The following is a 15,813-nucleotide window of genomic DNA, read 5'->3' as shown; positions in this document are numbered from 1 at the left end:
ATACTATGTGGTAGGTGTCAGTGTGTTGCAACAGGAGTGCCTGGATGTCTGTGCATTCTCATGTAGGGAGAGAAGCATGTGTGTTTATCTGTGTGATTGATTCCTTTGCAGAAAACCCACAGCATTACAACTATGACAAGAATCTATTTGACCACTGTGGACTATTGGAAGTATTCAAGCCCACACCTGAGTTTTATTGGATTCTGCCAGATATGGCAAAGGCTTGGTCAGCCACCATCTCATCTAAGATCAATAAAGAATTTACACCCTTAAACTGAGATTAGGCTGTCTGCACCTACTTGTGTGCACACACAGAAAAGACACACCTTGGATCACAGTGTTAAAATATGTTGGCAGAGTCCACAGTCCTCCTCAGATCCAAACCACACTGACAAAAGCATCTATTTTTAAAATGGTGTTGTTATTGTGTTGTTATTACAGTGTTCACTGAGGTGATTGTAGGCAGAGGGAAGAATCTTAAGAGGTGCTGGTGGGTAGATTTTCTTTGCGTCGGACAAAGGCAGGCAAGCTGTTTTCCCCAAGCAGCCATAGTTGCTGCTTGGGGGAAACAGTAACTACGGCCGAAAAATGAAGCCTCAAATATCTTCCTCAAATGGCCTCTTGAGGTTGGCTCCAAAAGGAAGTCAGTCCCCATGGACCTTTACAGTTGGAGTGAGTCACTTTACAATATTTATATACCTCACCCATTTACATCTTTTTAAGACTTAAAGTTATGCAGAACTAAGGGCGTGGCTGATTTGAGTGCCAGGCCGTGTCACCTCAGGTTCTCACTCAGATCCACTCCTTGCTCCACCACAGCTCCACCCTCTCGGCCAAATATGGTCACTTCTGGCTCCAAAAAAAATAACATGGCGATGGCCAAAATGCCAAACTTGAGGCTTCAAAATGGCAGCCCACAAACCAATGGGTGATGCCACGGTAGCTACGTCATATTTTATACAGTCTATGGTTTCGCTGTCTTTCTAGTCTTGATGGTTCTGAATGTGACGTTTAGAGCATTAATATAGCAGCAAACCACTATTTACTTTGTGAAGATATAGTAGAGTAATGGCATCCTGAGCAGAGAATGAAGTCATTCTACCTTTGTGTGTGTTGCAATCCGAGCTTCTTCGTGGTTTGTTGTGGTAAACTGGTTCGGCAGCATGTATATGTTAGCGCATCCTGCAGGCTAGCTCATCGCCACCACTTTGCATTGTGCTCATTCAGCAGTCACAGCTGATATCAGGACAGCGTCATCACGGAAGCTTGCACCATTATCCAATTCCCCCTAGTTGCGAATTTGTGTTTCCTAGTATACTGAAATAATGCCCTACACTGCCTTACTCTACCTCTGATTGGCTTACGCTGACGTTTTTACCCTAACCAATCTCTAATTAACTCCTCTTGCCTAAACCTAACCAACCCAACCAACAAAGGCAAAGAGTAATAGTCGGAGGGAGAGCAGGGCGAGTCATTCCTTTGCTATCCCAGGAAATGCAAAATTGCCCCCTGGTTAACACCGTTAGCTCTGTCAGCACTGTTGTTGTTTTTTAGTGTTTTCATGGAGTTAGCACCGTTAGCTGCTACCTGCCGGCACAGCCACCTCCACATTAAGAATTGTTTCCAGACAACTCATACACTCTGAATTTCACATAGAGCTTGTCTATGGTGAATAACTGGCTGTTACGTCATACTTGACACAAAGACACTAGAGTGCGCAAATAAGCATGTTTTCCGTGGACTGTATAATAAAGATGGATGACATGACGGCTCCCCAAAAGTGAAGCCAAAACATCTCGATCGCCCTCTGGTGGCTGGCTGCAGTATAGGTTATAAAATCAACCCTCCACTTGTTAGCAAATGGGTCACGCGCCAAACTAAAAACTCAAAGTACAGGTCAAATAAATGTTTCCTAAAGATGGTTTCTGACATTTGAGGTAGTTTTTATCCCTCTGATGTCTGTTCAATTGTTCGTTGTTCTAATGAGTTTGGTTTTAATTAGTTATTTGATGCTGGGTTTGATGTCATTATTGACAGATACTATGGGTTCTAATTAGTGTGCTCGCAATCAGTGGTGCTGGTAGTGATTGGTTGGATGGTTGTATGGGTAGGAACATGACGCAGTGAAGATCTCTACTGTGCAGACTCTGGCTCTAAATGACATCACCAGTGCAAGGTGGCCACAGCCATATCCGGGATACATTTTGGCTTCATTTTTGTACAGTGGGAGTAAGTGGAGATGTGGTGTCTATCTATATATAAAGTCTACGATGTATCTACCAAAATATCAAACTATTCCTTTAAAAAGAAAGTGGTACTGTTATTGACAAAATAGCCATTCACCATTTTTTCTGTTACAGCTCAATCTTTTCACCAGCTATATATGTAGTCAGAGGAGCTCTTGACAGATTCTCCCATGTCAACATCTAAAACTAACACCTCTTCTTGAGGTTACTCACTCGATAAGCTTCAAAGCTGTCAGAGTAGAGTGGTAGTGCTAGACACACTCGCCTGCACAAATTTCCTTCCTCCTAACTCAAAACCCCAGTGTTCCTAACCCCTCACTCTGTCGCCGCTTCTCCTCAGAGGCACACAGTTTTGTCAACATGAAAGTGTGACCTCCCATTCCTAGCGCTTGAACTCTGACTTTTCCCACTTTCACCCCAAGGATAGAGCGGAGGGAATGACGCTCCCATCCTGTCTTTCTTTCAGCTGTCCCTCTCCCTTCCATTCCTTTCCTTTCCTTTCCACCGTGCCCTCTCTCCTCCATCATTCCCTTTACCCCTTTTTTCCTCCTTTCCCTTATCTCCTGCTCTCCTGAATCCCCCCAGTGTTCCTGATGGTCTGGTACATATCACTCTTTTCCAGTGTTGTGTCAAGGATTGTTGTCTTTTCCTTACCCGTTTTTATAACACTTACTATTATTTTAAGGGTCCTTTTTCACCTTCACACAGGTTCATATAGAATGCACTACAAAACGTCATGCACACAAGCTGTCAGAGAATGGGTTTTAGAAGAGCTGGTGGGTGGTCATCTTTACAAGGCAGCAAATGGAGGTATTTGCCCTCTGGAGGAATAGAAATGCAAGTGCACGATCTATTCCTGACAGTTCAGTGAGTGTTAGTGAAAAGAGCGACTCACACTCTCACAGTCACAACTCGAGTATGAAAATTTCCTGTTTTGCCAGAGAACATTTTCATAATCAGATCTTTTTCGACTGTAAAAATTCTCCTCAAACAAGCAATGGGTGAAGCTCCTGCAGGAGAAACAGCAGTCAGCATATTCAATCACTTCAAGAAACGTGCCGCTGCAAGTCGCATCATCAGATGAATGAGCTTTATGTCCTGGGAAACCTTCCTGGAGCTGCTTCAAAATCTTCAGCAGGGGGTGTGGCATTGCTGTAACCGTTGGCTGTTGGCAAATTACCAGAGTGAATGACTCTCTTCTTTGAAAATGAAATGCAATCTTGTGTAACGCAGGTTATTTGGAATCCCTTTTCACAAAGGTAAGAATTGCATGTTTCTTTTCTTTTCCTAAAGGTAATCTAACTAGTTTTTTTCTTTAACTTGAAGCACCAAACTACAACGCATTGGAAATACAAAAAGGAGGATATGGTTAATAATTAACTCAGGGCGGGAACATCTCCTTACACACCTAAACACACATTCTGTATTACCTGTACTGAGTAGTTTTCTCAATCTTGTTTCCCTGCTTCACCCTGACATGTTCTACAGTCCTTGTCATTGCTGACTGTATCCATTAATGTAAGAAGATGGTGACATGGTTCCTGACCTCCTTTGGGCTGCTCCAGGCCACATGTTTGTCTAAGTTCCTGCTTGATGTGGAAACAAGAATGCAACTAAAACACCTCGGGGCGAACTTCATGGGAACTTTAATGATGGTTTCTCACACAGACAGAGACGGTTAAGCCATAATGTCGAGGAGGAAATGCTCATATGGAGGTGTACTGTCTGCATTTTTTCTTTACTAGTTGCTTTAATACTGCATATGTGTTTACATGTTGTTAAATGCACCGTCACACTGTTGGTCCTGGGATAAAATACAGACGTAAAGAACAATACTAATATGAATATGAACTTTATTTGTATAGAACCTTTCAAAACAAACATAACAAAAAATGAGAAAAAAAGAAAAAAAAAAAGATAATCAGTATAGTAGCGACAGTAGCAAATAAAACAAAGGATGACATACCCTAATGTGCAGGTAAAGGTACAGTAGAATAAAAACTCACTTCAAAAGACAGCAGTTCATACCAGGCTGGAGTATTTGAAGATAAAAATGCTTAAAGGTTTGAAACTTTTAAAATCGATTTCTGAAAAACTGCTGGCCCATGAACGGGGGCTAACCGTGGAGTCCCACTGACAGCAGGGCGACACAAAGTTATTATTCAACTTCTATGGAACTTGAGCGAATCGCTTTGCACGGCACTGTGGGAATCCAGGTGGGACAGATGAGAGCACTGGGAGAAAGAGGAAGTGTTGATAGCTGAAAAAAATGTAACTTTATGCAAATGAAATGTCAAATTGGCCTTTGGCTTTATGACTTGCTCAAAACAATGTGATGCAATAGTAAGACATAGGGTTTAGTCTTACCTGTTGTATATAGAGTAAATCTCTGGGGAAGAAAAATCATTACTGTAGTTTCTGGGATCAATCTTTTGTGTGTTTCTTCCCTCCAAGATTACAGATCTAAACAAGAGTGCTAGTTGTTAAAAAAAAAAAAAAAAATCACATGAATTGTCCAAGAAAGTTTTCAGTTTCTTATTTATTGACACAAACAGGCTTCTTTTCACACTGCACATCATAGCTCTGGGCTAACTTAGGCCTCTTTTTAAACACACATCCTAAACCCAGGGTAAACCTAAGCCCAGGGCTATATGATTTACACTGCGTTACTACTAGCCCTGGGTTAAATGTACATTGGAACAAGTGACTAATATTTACAAGCTAAAATGACCTGAATACTCTTAAAAAGCAAGCAGCTACATTAAATGCAATGTTGCTGTCAGCAGGGTTTTATGTGAGAGCGGTGCTGAAACACCAAAAACAGACATAACAGCAGAGAAAGGAAAGTGTTTTACCTTAAGTAAGTCTTTTGTGGACATGTTATTGTTTTAAGTTAGCTAGCTTGCTAGGTACCTCTGGTTTTGCTTAGTAGGCTAGCAGCCTAGTTACCATGGTCACAGAGTAAACATAAAGGACAAGCATACTTAAGATGTGACAAAGAAGTCTTGAGGCTAACTGTGCTCCAGAGCATCACCAGCAAGCCCTAGGCTAAAGTCAGGTTATAGCCCACTTTTTGTTTGTGACAGTGTCAAAGCTTGCTTAGCCCCCTGCTTACAGCTCACTTAGCCCGGGGCCTTAGTGCAGTGTGAAAATGGCTAATGTTTACAAGCAAGTCACTACCTATCTGCGAATGTTGACATGCCCAAAGCAACGACTGAAAAATGGGCCATGTCATACCCAATATGTTTGCTTTGATCTCTAGCACTGAAAAATTAAGCCAACAAATAAGTGCCAAAAACTGCAGTTCCTTGAATGGCCACTTGAGGCTGGCTCCAGATGCCAGTCAATCCCAACAGACCTTTGTGTTAAATGGCCAACTTTACAGCAGAAATGAACATGTTTATGGCCTCCCTCCTCCACAGCGTCAGCCTCTTGCCCAACTTCAGGCTTCGAAATGGGAATCCATTAACCAAAGGGGGACATCACTGTAGCTACGTCCATTATTTTTACAGTCTATGGTTTGCTTGCAATGGGTATTCACCTTGAAAGGGAGCGCTTCCAATTTTTACATCAGTGTCTGTTTACAGGTATTGGAGTGTGCTGCTGCATCGAATTTGAGTAACATTTTATAAAGATTTTTTTTTCCCTCCAGAGCAGTGTTAATTTTAACAGCTATTTTAGATTAAGTCTTAGGTCCTGTTTATACGACAACGATTTCAACTGAAAACGGTAAACTTTAGTTGCGTTTTGGCGTTTTGGGTGCCTGAAAATGCAACATTTTGAAACAGGTTCCAGAGTGCAATTTTTTGGAAAACACCGTCTCTGTTGTCATGTAAACAATATGCAGTTCCTCTGAAAACGGAGACTGATCACACATGCACATTACGCTTCCAGTCACTAGGCATGCGTGAGAAACTCGACCATCACAACAACAATGGCAGACTCCCGAGCTCTGTTTGTGCTGCCTGTTGAATTTATCAACGCTTCCCCATCATAGTGTAGATTTACTGTAGCAGCTCCACCCCGTCTTCCGTCCAGACAAACGTTTGTGCGGTTGCCATTTTGTTTGTTTATACATTGCCGCTCTGTAGAAGGAAGCGTAAGCGTCACACCGCCAACTACTGGCCTGGCATGTATCCTGCAGTGTTTTTGGTCGTTTTTGTGGATCCGTATCAAAACGTTGTCGTCTAAACGCGGAACTTTTTTCAAAACGAAAATGAGAAACAGTTCTGTTTTCAGTGGATCGTTTTCGTGTAAACATGGCCTCAGTCTTGATTAAAATGCTTTTTAGTTTTAGTCACATTTAGTCATTTCGATCCTTCAAATTTTTAGACTAGTTTTAGTCAACGAAAATTCTAAACATTTTAGTCAACTTTTAGTCATTATGTTTTATCTGTGTTTTTTCCCCCCCATCTTTTAACTAATTTAGTGAGGCCAATTCATGTATCAGAAATTAGAATCAAGGTGACAGGTTGTATAAAAAATTCAATTAAACATTTTTCTTTGCAACTACAAATATCTCTACACACTTCCAAACTGTCATTTCTCCAGCAGTGTATGACAGGTTTAAGGGGTGATTTATGAGAACACACTTACTGATCATCATTTGAAAAGCTCAACATCTCTCTGTTTATGGTCTCCAAAATGTTGACAGCACAACTGGGATTTGTACCCAGGTTCATTGTAAACTCTGACTTATCTATCTCACTGTTATGAAGCAGAGAAATAATTAAAGCTTGAATTCTTTCTTAATCTGCAACATGGTAGTCTGGAGGTTTAAACTCGTGTCCTCTCACAGAGTTGGTGATCAATACAAAAATTTCATCTCTGTCAGGGAAAACTGATCTGAGTTCCGACTGTTTGCTTACAGCGCAGCTACACTCACGGGTAACTGAGCCTCATACCTGCCTGTCAAACAGCATCAAATCATAAACCTTCTCCAGACAGTTCAGATCTGAGTGGACTCCTGTGCTGCAACTAACAAATCCATTCAGCACGTCCACCGTCCACAGTCAGATACACACAGCTGCTTATTTACTCCTTAATTGCAGCTCACAACTCGTACCAACGGGTGACACTGCTCTGGTGAGGGTGTTTTTGCTGGCTAGCGAAACATTCAAGACAGTGAAATGCTTTGTATAACTGTGACGGATAGACTCTACATTTTTTTAAGTCTCTTACTACAGTAATCCGATTACATATGTTCATTTTTCTTTTCTTTTTTTTTAAAAAAAAGGTAGCTCTTTGGAACAACTCCTCCACCTGCTTCCTCATACCCCGATGTCAGTTTGACTCACTCCAGGTTATGTGATGTCTGCAACTGACACAAAGATCAGGTTCTCTGATCAGTGTTTAAATGGAAGCCCTAATGCTTGTGATTACCAACAACAGTCCCACACAGGTGGTCATACCTATGATGATACGATGGATGCCCGGCAGTGTTTGATTTGTATAACCAGCTCAGACTTGATGTCTGGTCACACAGTGGGAAGGAAGGCAGCAATGGTACCCTTTTGTCGCTAAATCAAAGGCCCCCACAGAGGGGAAAATGGCATGCTGGGACCAAAACAGATGGCGATGGATCTTTAAATGACCCTTTTTCACAGACCAGCGTGTGTCCAACACACGCTCACTTAAAGGTGGCCTTGTACGTTAGGAGTGTGTGTGTGTGTGTGTTTTCTATGGTGCATGATTTCTGTGATGCTATCAATCCTGAAGCTAATGGACCAATTTTCAAGGTGCTGAGCTTTACACACATAGAACGTGAGGAAATGCCTTGTGTATGTGTGTGTATGCTTGTTTGTTTGTGTGACTGTGTATGTTTTCATGTGTCCAACACCATCAATTTTCAAACCAATGGGCCAATCCTTCTCTGCCATAGGAGCTGAGGTGCAGTTTGTTGATTGTAAAATCAATGTGAAGGCTCTCCTGGCCTGATGGTTCCCAAAGTGTGGATTTCTGAAAGACAGCCACGTGCCTCCAGGCAAAATGGTTTGATTTTGCTGTTATTTCATTCATCACCGGTACTTCTCTCCACACCATGAGTAATGTCCCAGATTGATCTATCAAGGAGAGGAAATTTTATTATTCAGTGGTATGTAGGCTACATTATCTGCATATGAATGCCGCGGAAAACAAGCCTGCATGTTCCAACATGCCGTCTAAAATGCTATGGAGCTAGATGAGGAGTTATGCATTTCAAAGATAAGTGTCAGATTCCAAAGCTGAGTGCTTATCTGTTAGGCTCAGTGTGTGCTGGGTTGGGAATGTGTGAATGGGGAATCATTTCTGTGTACACTTGTTGTGTGTTGAAAACAGAATGAAGTTATATAAGTGTATTTCTCCTTGTCTACCACAAACAAACCCGAGGCCATGTGAGAGTGATCACAGGGCTGATCAGTGTATAGCCACACTTTTACTCTGCTTTATTTTACTCGTACATTAAATCATGACACAGGGTGAAAATTAACAACACACATAATCATGTAAAAGACAAATATACCCTTGGTAGTTATGGTGTTTAGATATTATACTTATAATTATTGTATATAGGGTGGCACGGTGGTGTGGTGGTTAGCACTGTCGCCTCACAGCAAGAGGGTTGCCGGTTCGATCCCGGGTGTGGGAGCCCTTCTGTGCGGAGTTTGCATGTTCTCCCCGTGTCAGCGTGGGTTCTCTCCGGGCACTCTGGCTTCCTCCCACAGTCCAAAGACATGCAGATTGGGGACTAGGTTAATTGATAACTCTAAATTGTCCATAGGTGTGAATGTGAGCGTGAATGGTTGTCTGTCTCTATGTGTCAGCCCTGTGATAGTCTGGCGACCTGTCCAGGGTGTACCCTGCCTCTCGCCCGATGTCAGCTGGGATAGACCCTCAAGAGGATTAAGCGGTTAGAAGATGAATGAATGAATCACTTATAAAAATGCTCCCAAAGGACCTTTAATTCTAGTTAATGTGCCACCCTGTGTACACACAATTAATCAAGGACAGTGAATCTCTGGTGTTTTAATCCTGAAGCTAAAGTACGAATCATGTCAAACACTGAAATTTAATTCTCACACTTTCTCACACACTCACACACACTTTCAAAGTTGATATAACAACCTTCATAGCAAATAGCTGCTTATTTACACATCTAGCAGTTACGGAGCAAATTATCATTCATTTGGTGTTTCTTGACACCTGATATTAAGTCTCATTTAGCTCTGATTTTGGTCCCAACCAACTCCTGATGGAGCTATCTGGCTAAATAGCTGCTAAATGATCCAAGATATTCACCAGCTGGCCATGAAATGTGCGTCTGTTGTTTTCTGTCATTAGTAGTTCTAGCATAGTGTTGCTGGTCAGGTAAAAGGTCAGCTAAATATAGTTTCTTGTGGTGTGTTAGGTGTGGAAAAAAAGACAATATGCCAAAATAGGCCTACCGAAATAAATACAACCTGATTCATACCATGTGTCCAGGTGATGCTAGCATATAGGCTAATAGAAGCTAACATTTATTATAGTCCTATAGACCAAATCACCATGACGTCGCATTAACAGCAACAATCACTTCCAGGACAGCTGGCAATTGTTTTGAATTGTGGACATATGTGAAATCAGCATTTAAAGATATATACTCAGTAGCCACTTTATTAGGTACACCTTGCTTGTACCTGGTTGGACCCCTTTTGCCTTCAGAAGTGCCTTAATTCTTTGTGGAATAGGTTCAACAATGGCTGGAAATATTCCTCAGAGATTTTGGTTCACATTGACATGATAGCATCACACAGTTGCTACAGATTTGTCAGCTGCACATCCATGATGTGAATCTCCTGTTCCACCACATCCCAAAGGTGCTGTATTGGATTGAGATCTGGTGACTGTGGAGGCCACTGGAGTACAGTGAAATCATTGTCATGTTCAAGAGACCAGTTTGAGATGACTGGTGCTTCGTGACATGTTGCGTTATCCTGCTGGAATTATCCATCAGAAGATGGGTACACTGTGGTTATGAAGGGATGGACACAGTCAGCAACAATCAGCAGTTTCTGAAATACCTAGACCAACCTCACCTGGCATCAACAACCATGCCACGTTCAAAGTCTCTTAAATCACCTGTCTTCCCCATTCTGATGCTCGGTTTGAAATTCAGCAGGTCGTCTTGACCATGTTTACATGCCTAAATGCATCGATTGGCTTGTGATTGGCTGATTAGTTGCGTTAATGAGCAGTAGAACAGGTGTACCTAATAAAGTGGCCAGGGAGGGTATTGTTAAACATGGTGGTCCAACCTATCTGCAGTTTCTGCTGTGCTCATTTTATGCACTGTGGTGCTTTGCTCATATCTTTGATTAACCAAATTTGGGATTCAACTCAAGCTGTTGTTTCTTAAGTCTGTGGCCCAACAGGTAAACTAGGTTGCAACCTAATGTTAGTTAAAGTGTTATTGATAAGATATGAAAGCATCAGCCATTCATTGTGAATGTGATGAAAAAAATCATGAAAAAAGAAAGCACTGATTATGATGCTGCCATAGTCCAGAGTTGTCTTTGAGCATGTTTGCTCTTTGCAGATGAACATCTATAAAACACCAAACACTTCTCCACTATTTATTCTCACCCAGCACTCTTATAATCTGAACCATTACACTGAACTATTTTCTCTTGATATCTCAGGTGTTCCTCGCCCCCATTTACTCAGAGCCGTGAAATTGTATGTCTGTGAAACAGGGGTTTTCTACCTGGAAGTTACTGTAAACAAACATTGTGCTTCGGTCTATAGGACCATGGAATTAAACTGGAAACATAAACCTCTCTTGTGTTGTCATCGTCAGTATTTTATGTGCCTTAAACTCATACAGCCTTCCAAAACATACTGTTTTCGGAAAGTAAGGGTACAGTGACTTTTGGTGACAAACACAATGTCAGTATACAGCAAGCTCAACCTGGGTACCTTCCTGTCTCTCCATTGGCTCAGTGACATGGAGTCCACAGATGTGAGGTCTGCAGTTAGACCTTTGGACTCGAGGCAGCAGCGTCATCGTAAAAAAGGCCATACTGAACTGTTGGCAACAGTTTCGTGTTGAAATTGAATCTAAAAAGACTAACATTAAGTTTCAGATTGCACCGGAGATTTAACACTCATGCAGTATGTTCCTCCTCCACCAGCCACCTCTTCCAAGCTGTTACTGGAGCAAAGTGCTTAAACAACCTGCACTTGACTCTTTTAAAGTTGATCATGCAAATCCAACTAATAGCAGCAAATGGTACACCCACAGATGGCAGATATAAAAATGTCATCACATGCCGTCTGCATGTGACTGAAGTCTTCCTTCATTTCTGGAAACAAGGTGGGGTTTCCTATGTTTTTTGGCAGCTTGCTGCAGAGCTGATTATGTATGACTGAAGTTTGTACCTGTGTATTCCACTTGTTCAAGGTTTTTTTTAATTAAGTAAAAGTGGAATCCACTGTGGGATAATCTTGCTGTCCACCAATGATAGCATCCACCACATTCCTCGGCCTCAGATGAGAGCAGATACTCAGACGTTCACAGAAATTTCCTTCCTACTCCTCCCTGGCCTTGGGCCCGCTGGATTTGAGCCGAAACCAGCGGGGGAAGACAGGAAACTGACAGGATTACACTGACTGGGTCTGCTGGGTGCTGTGCAGACACACAGATGTGTATACAAATAAGAGTGGCCTGAGGTTGAACTGCAGGGTATGGAGTCCCGGAGGTGTCATTGAGGAAAGACAAACGAATTTCTCAAATAACTAATCTGTGCTCTCAGTTTCATCACTTGTGTGCGTACTTATTCATGCTCTTGATTTAGTATTGGATTTTTGGTCTCTTAGCGCCCAAACAAAGGCGCTCCTTAATGAAAAAATATACTGCAAAGGTTAACTGCTGCCTTCATACACACAGTTAAATAAACAGTAATTACAGTCGCTGAATGAGTGAACCGCCTGATCGACTGATGGCCAGCTATTTCCTGAATCTGAGTCAGCAACCAGTGATTATGATGCACTTTTACAAAATAAATGATCCTCTATCAACTGCCAATCCACTGAGAGTGTGTAACCTTTATCACAACTGGACAATAATTCAACATCAGTGAAGTTTTCGGCTCATAGACTTGTGTTCCAGATGCCTGCAGGCAGATAAAGCCACACTAACCTGATTGTGAAAATAGCACGCAGCTTTCCAATGATTTGAGATCAGCTCATTTTCCTGTTTCCAAATGTCAGTCTTAAACAAATTTCATTTCGCTATTTGTGAACAGTAAAACATCTTTTGATACTGTTGCTGTGGGAACGTGCCAGGTCTGAATGATGACTAATTTATCCGGCAGCACTCCCAGGGAGCGGATTTGACTGTGAATTATAGCCTATAGCTAATCTCAAAATAAGAAATGGCTTTGTGTAACCGTCGGGATTGAGACCACATCATCAGAAACTGGACACTTCCACATTGGACAAAACCACATCCTGCACGCTGGATACGAGGCTCTCCTGTGCATTTTTGAATATTTCTGCCCCATGTCTGTACATCAGTTTGTAAAACTTAATATGAATTAGATGTGATGGGGTTACCTGATATAGGTTGTCTGAATTTCCATCTTAAATGAACCAATTAGACGACAAAATTCAGAGTGCGTGACCTGGTCATACAGGCACGCTAACCAGGTGTGTTTTGGTGGCTTAAAGGGATCTGTTACTCTGGACAGCTGAGCCAGAGAGCACCATAAAATATTTAAACACATGTTAATCATCATCAGTAACTAGTTAAATACAGCTGCAGGCCGTTTGGCACACACTCCCACGCTATGCAGAGTTTGGACTTTTTACAACAGGTAAATAAAAATGTTAGCTGGAGCTCAGGTATCAGCTCAATGATACAGGCGGATATATTCTGGACCAACTGGAGTTTATGAAGAAGCATTAAACCACATTTTCTTTTTAAGACATTTAATCCTATGCATACACATAAGAGCATTACATATCAGCAAACATTACATTTCCTGACCTATATTTAGTTCCATTGGATCTCTTTTTGCATATTGCCCACTGCATTGGATTAGATGTGTAGACCATTTGGCACATAACAGATGTATTTTCAGTTTCTGAAATAGTTTTATCCGATTTTTTTTTCATATTTTCTTCTTATTTAGTTCAAATATTTTTTGATTGTCTTTTTTTTGGAGGATAAGATAATTTAACAATTATTCCTTGGTGAACCATATTAAATTTATGATGTGATATCTCAACATGACAAAGAGAAACAAAGATGATAATCACATGGAAATGTAGAAAACTTTTTGGGCATCCACCACCTGGTGGTTAAGAAATGATACTACAACTTAAATGGTTCAAAATGGCTTCCAAATATCTGTCTATACTGGACGCCTTGCATGAAAGGTCAATGACATTACCACTGCTGTGCCACATGTGTAAAAATGCCCTTTTTAAACTTTAATTTCATCCGGAAATCTAACTGAGACATGGGGTCTCAGTCTCAAGAGAGACCTGCTCAAGCAATACAAGACTTTGTTGTAACATGGTTGTTAGCATGTGAACTCCTACATTCATTGGCACACCTGTGCTACGCTGTTTCATTGCTGAGAGTGAGCTGTTCACTTGTTGGGTCCTATTCGTTAAGAAAGAATAAAACCATTTAACGATAAAATAATTCACCTGCATGTTGATTTAATTTTTGTATGATCAGGTACAGTTGGACTGTGTTGAAAGCCGAACTAAAATCTGCCAATAAAACTCTAGCATATGTTTTAGGGTCCTCTAGATGCTTTTTAATTAAATGAGTGACAGAAATAACTGCATCCTCAGTGCTACGGCCCTGTCTATATGCAAATTGTAGAGGATCCAAACAACCAGCAACCTCCAATTTGAGCATATTCACAATGATCCTTTCAAAACATTTCATCACAACTGGTGTTAATGAAACAGGTCTATAGTCGTTATTCACAGCTGGACATGAGACCTTGGGGACCAGAACAATGACTGATTTTCTCCACAGACCTGGCACTGTGTGACTGTTGAGTGACTGTTGGATAATGGGACACACAGCAACAGATAATGCCACTGAACAACTTCTTATTAAAAAGGCAGGCCAGCCATTGGGACCACATTGTTCCTGCTGATGTGTGGTGGCTACATTAAAAATGAATATAAATAAACATATTATTCAGTGACATGTAAGCATAATACAGACTATGTGACATTGTTGTGCAAAGTGATCCAGAGGCAGAACTCATCAGACATGTGAGACATTTAGTGATTTACAAGATCTTTTTTTAGCGTTTGCACCTCCGCCAACTCAAGCACACCAATTGTGGCTTCTGTCTCAGAGCTGCTATGTGAAGAAAAAAAGCCTAACGTTCAGATGTTGTCCTGTGTGCAGAGGCAGACTAGTTAACATATACAGCCTGTCTATTTCTCATTCAGGAGTAGTTTTGTGGCTTTGTTTCTATGGCAGGAGAGCTGTATGACACCTTGTACTCTGTAGCGCTGTGCGACTCTGACATCTTATTTTTGAATTTTTAGAGAGGGAGATGAATGTGAACGGCTGCGAGACGAGACATTCTCCTTTGGGGATTTCAGTTCAAACAGCCTCACAGACGCCTTCTAATAGGTTTAAGGAGGTCAAGTAAAAGGCTGTGAGGCAGGTGAGAATAGGAAGGAGAACAGAGTTGCTCTCAGTGCTGAGGGCTTTTTTCAGACTTATCACACACAGGCTGTTGCAATATAAATGCTGGTATTTCTGTGTAGTGAATGCATCATTGCCCAGATTTTCTGTGTTAAACTTGGCAAGGTTGCGTTGGTATTATCAAGTGTTTAGGGATAATAACAGGCAGAGAGTCTGCCCTTCAGACAAACAAACATGCCTGTATGCCCATAGATCCATCACAAAAACGCTGGGAACATTTTTACGTCTGCCAGAATGACCCATGGGTGACCCTGAGCACAGTTCCACCAGAGACACTCATATATGAACTAAGATCCTCTCCCCTGATAGAGTAGACATGTGGTGTTTTTAGTAGCAGTGTGATTTTGGTGTGTCCAAAATCAAGAGGAATGCTGGTGGTATTATCTACGGCCATAGATTAAAATTATACATCAACTCATTCTGTGAATGAATGGTTGTGGCTTTATTAATGGGTATTCAGATAAAATCAAGTAAAGGTATTTTTAACTATTTTATACAGCATTAATCTATTACAATACAGCTCTTTTTGATAGCCAACTCAGAAGCTGCTAACTTGCTGTCATGGAGTCAGAATCAAAATCAGAAATACTTTATTGATCCCAGAGTAGAAACTGTGATTAGTTACAGTCGTTCTGATGTAAAGAATAGGGAACTGTAAGAAGTAAGAATAAGAGTATAAAATTGAAGCATGTAAATATAAAGTAATAAAAGTAATAAATTCAATAAAATGGAAATAAAAATGTGCATTATGCTACAATGTTAATACTAGTATTTAAGATAGTAGGAATAGAAAATACATTAGAACATAGAATACATACAGATATGTGCATTGTGCTGTATTACACTGTATAAACTGGTGTTACA

The sequence above is a fragment of the Epinephelus moara genome, chromosome 7 (genome assembly GCF_006386435.1).
Source record: "Epinephelus moara isolate mb chromosome 7, YSFRI_EMoa_1.0, whole genome shotgun sequence".
NCBI classification, from domain to species: Eukaryota; Metazoa; Chordata; class Actinopteri; order Perciformes; family Serranidae; genus Epinephelus; species Epinephelus moara.
Note: the sequence above shows the minus strand (reverse complement) of the source record.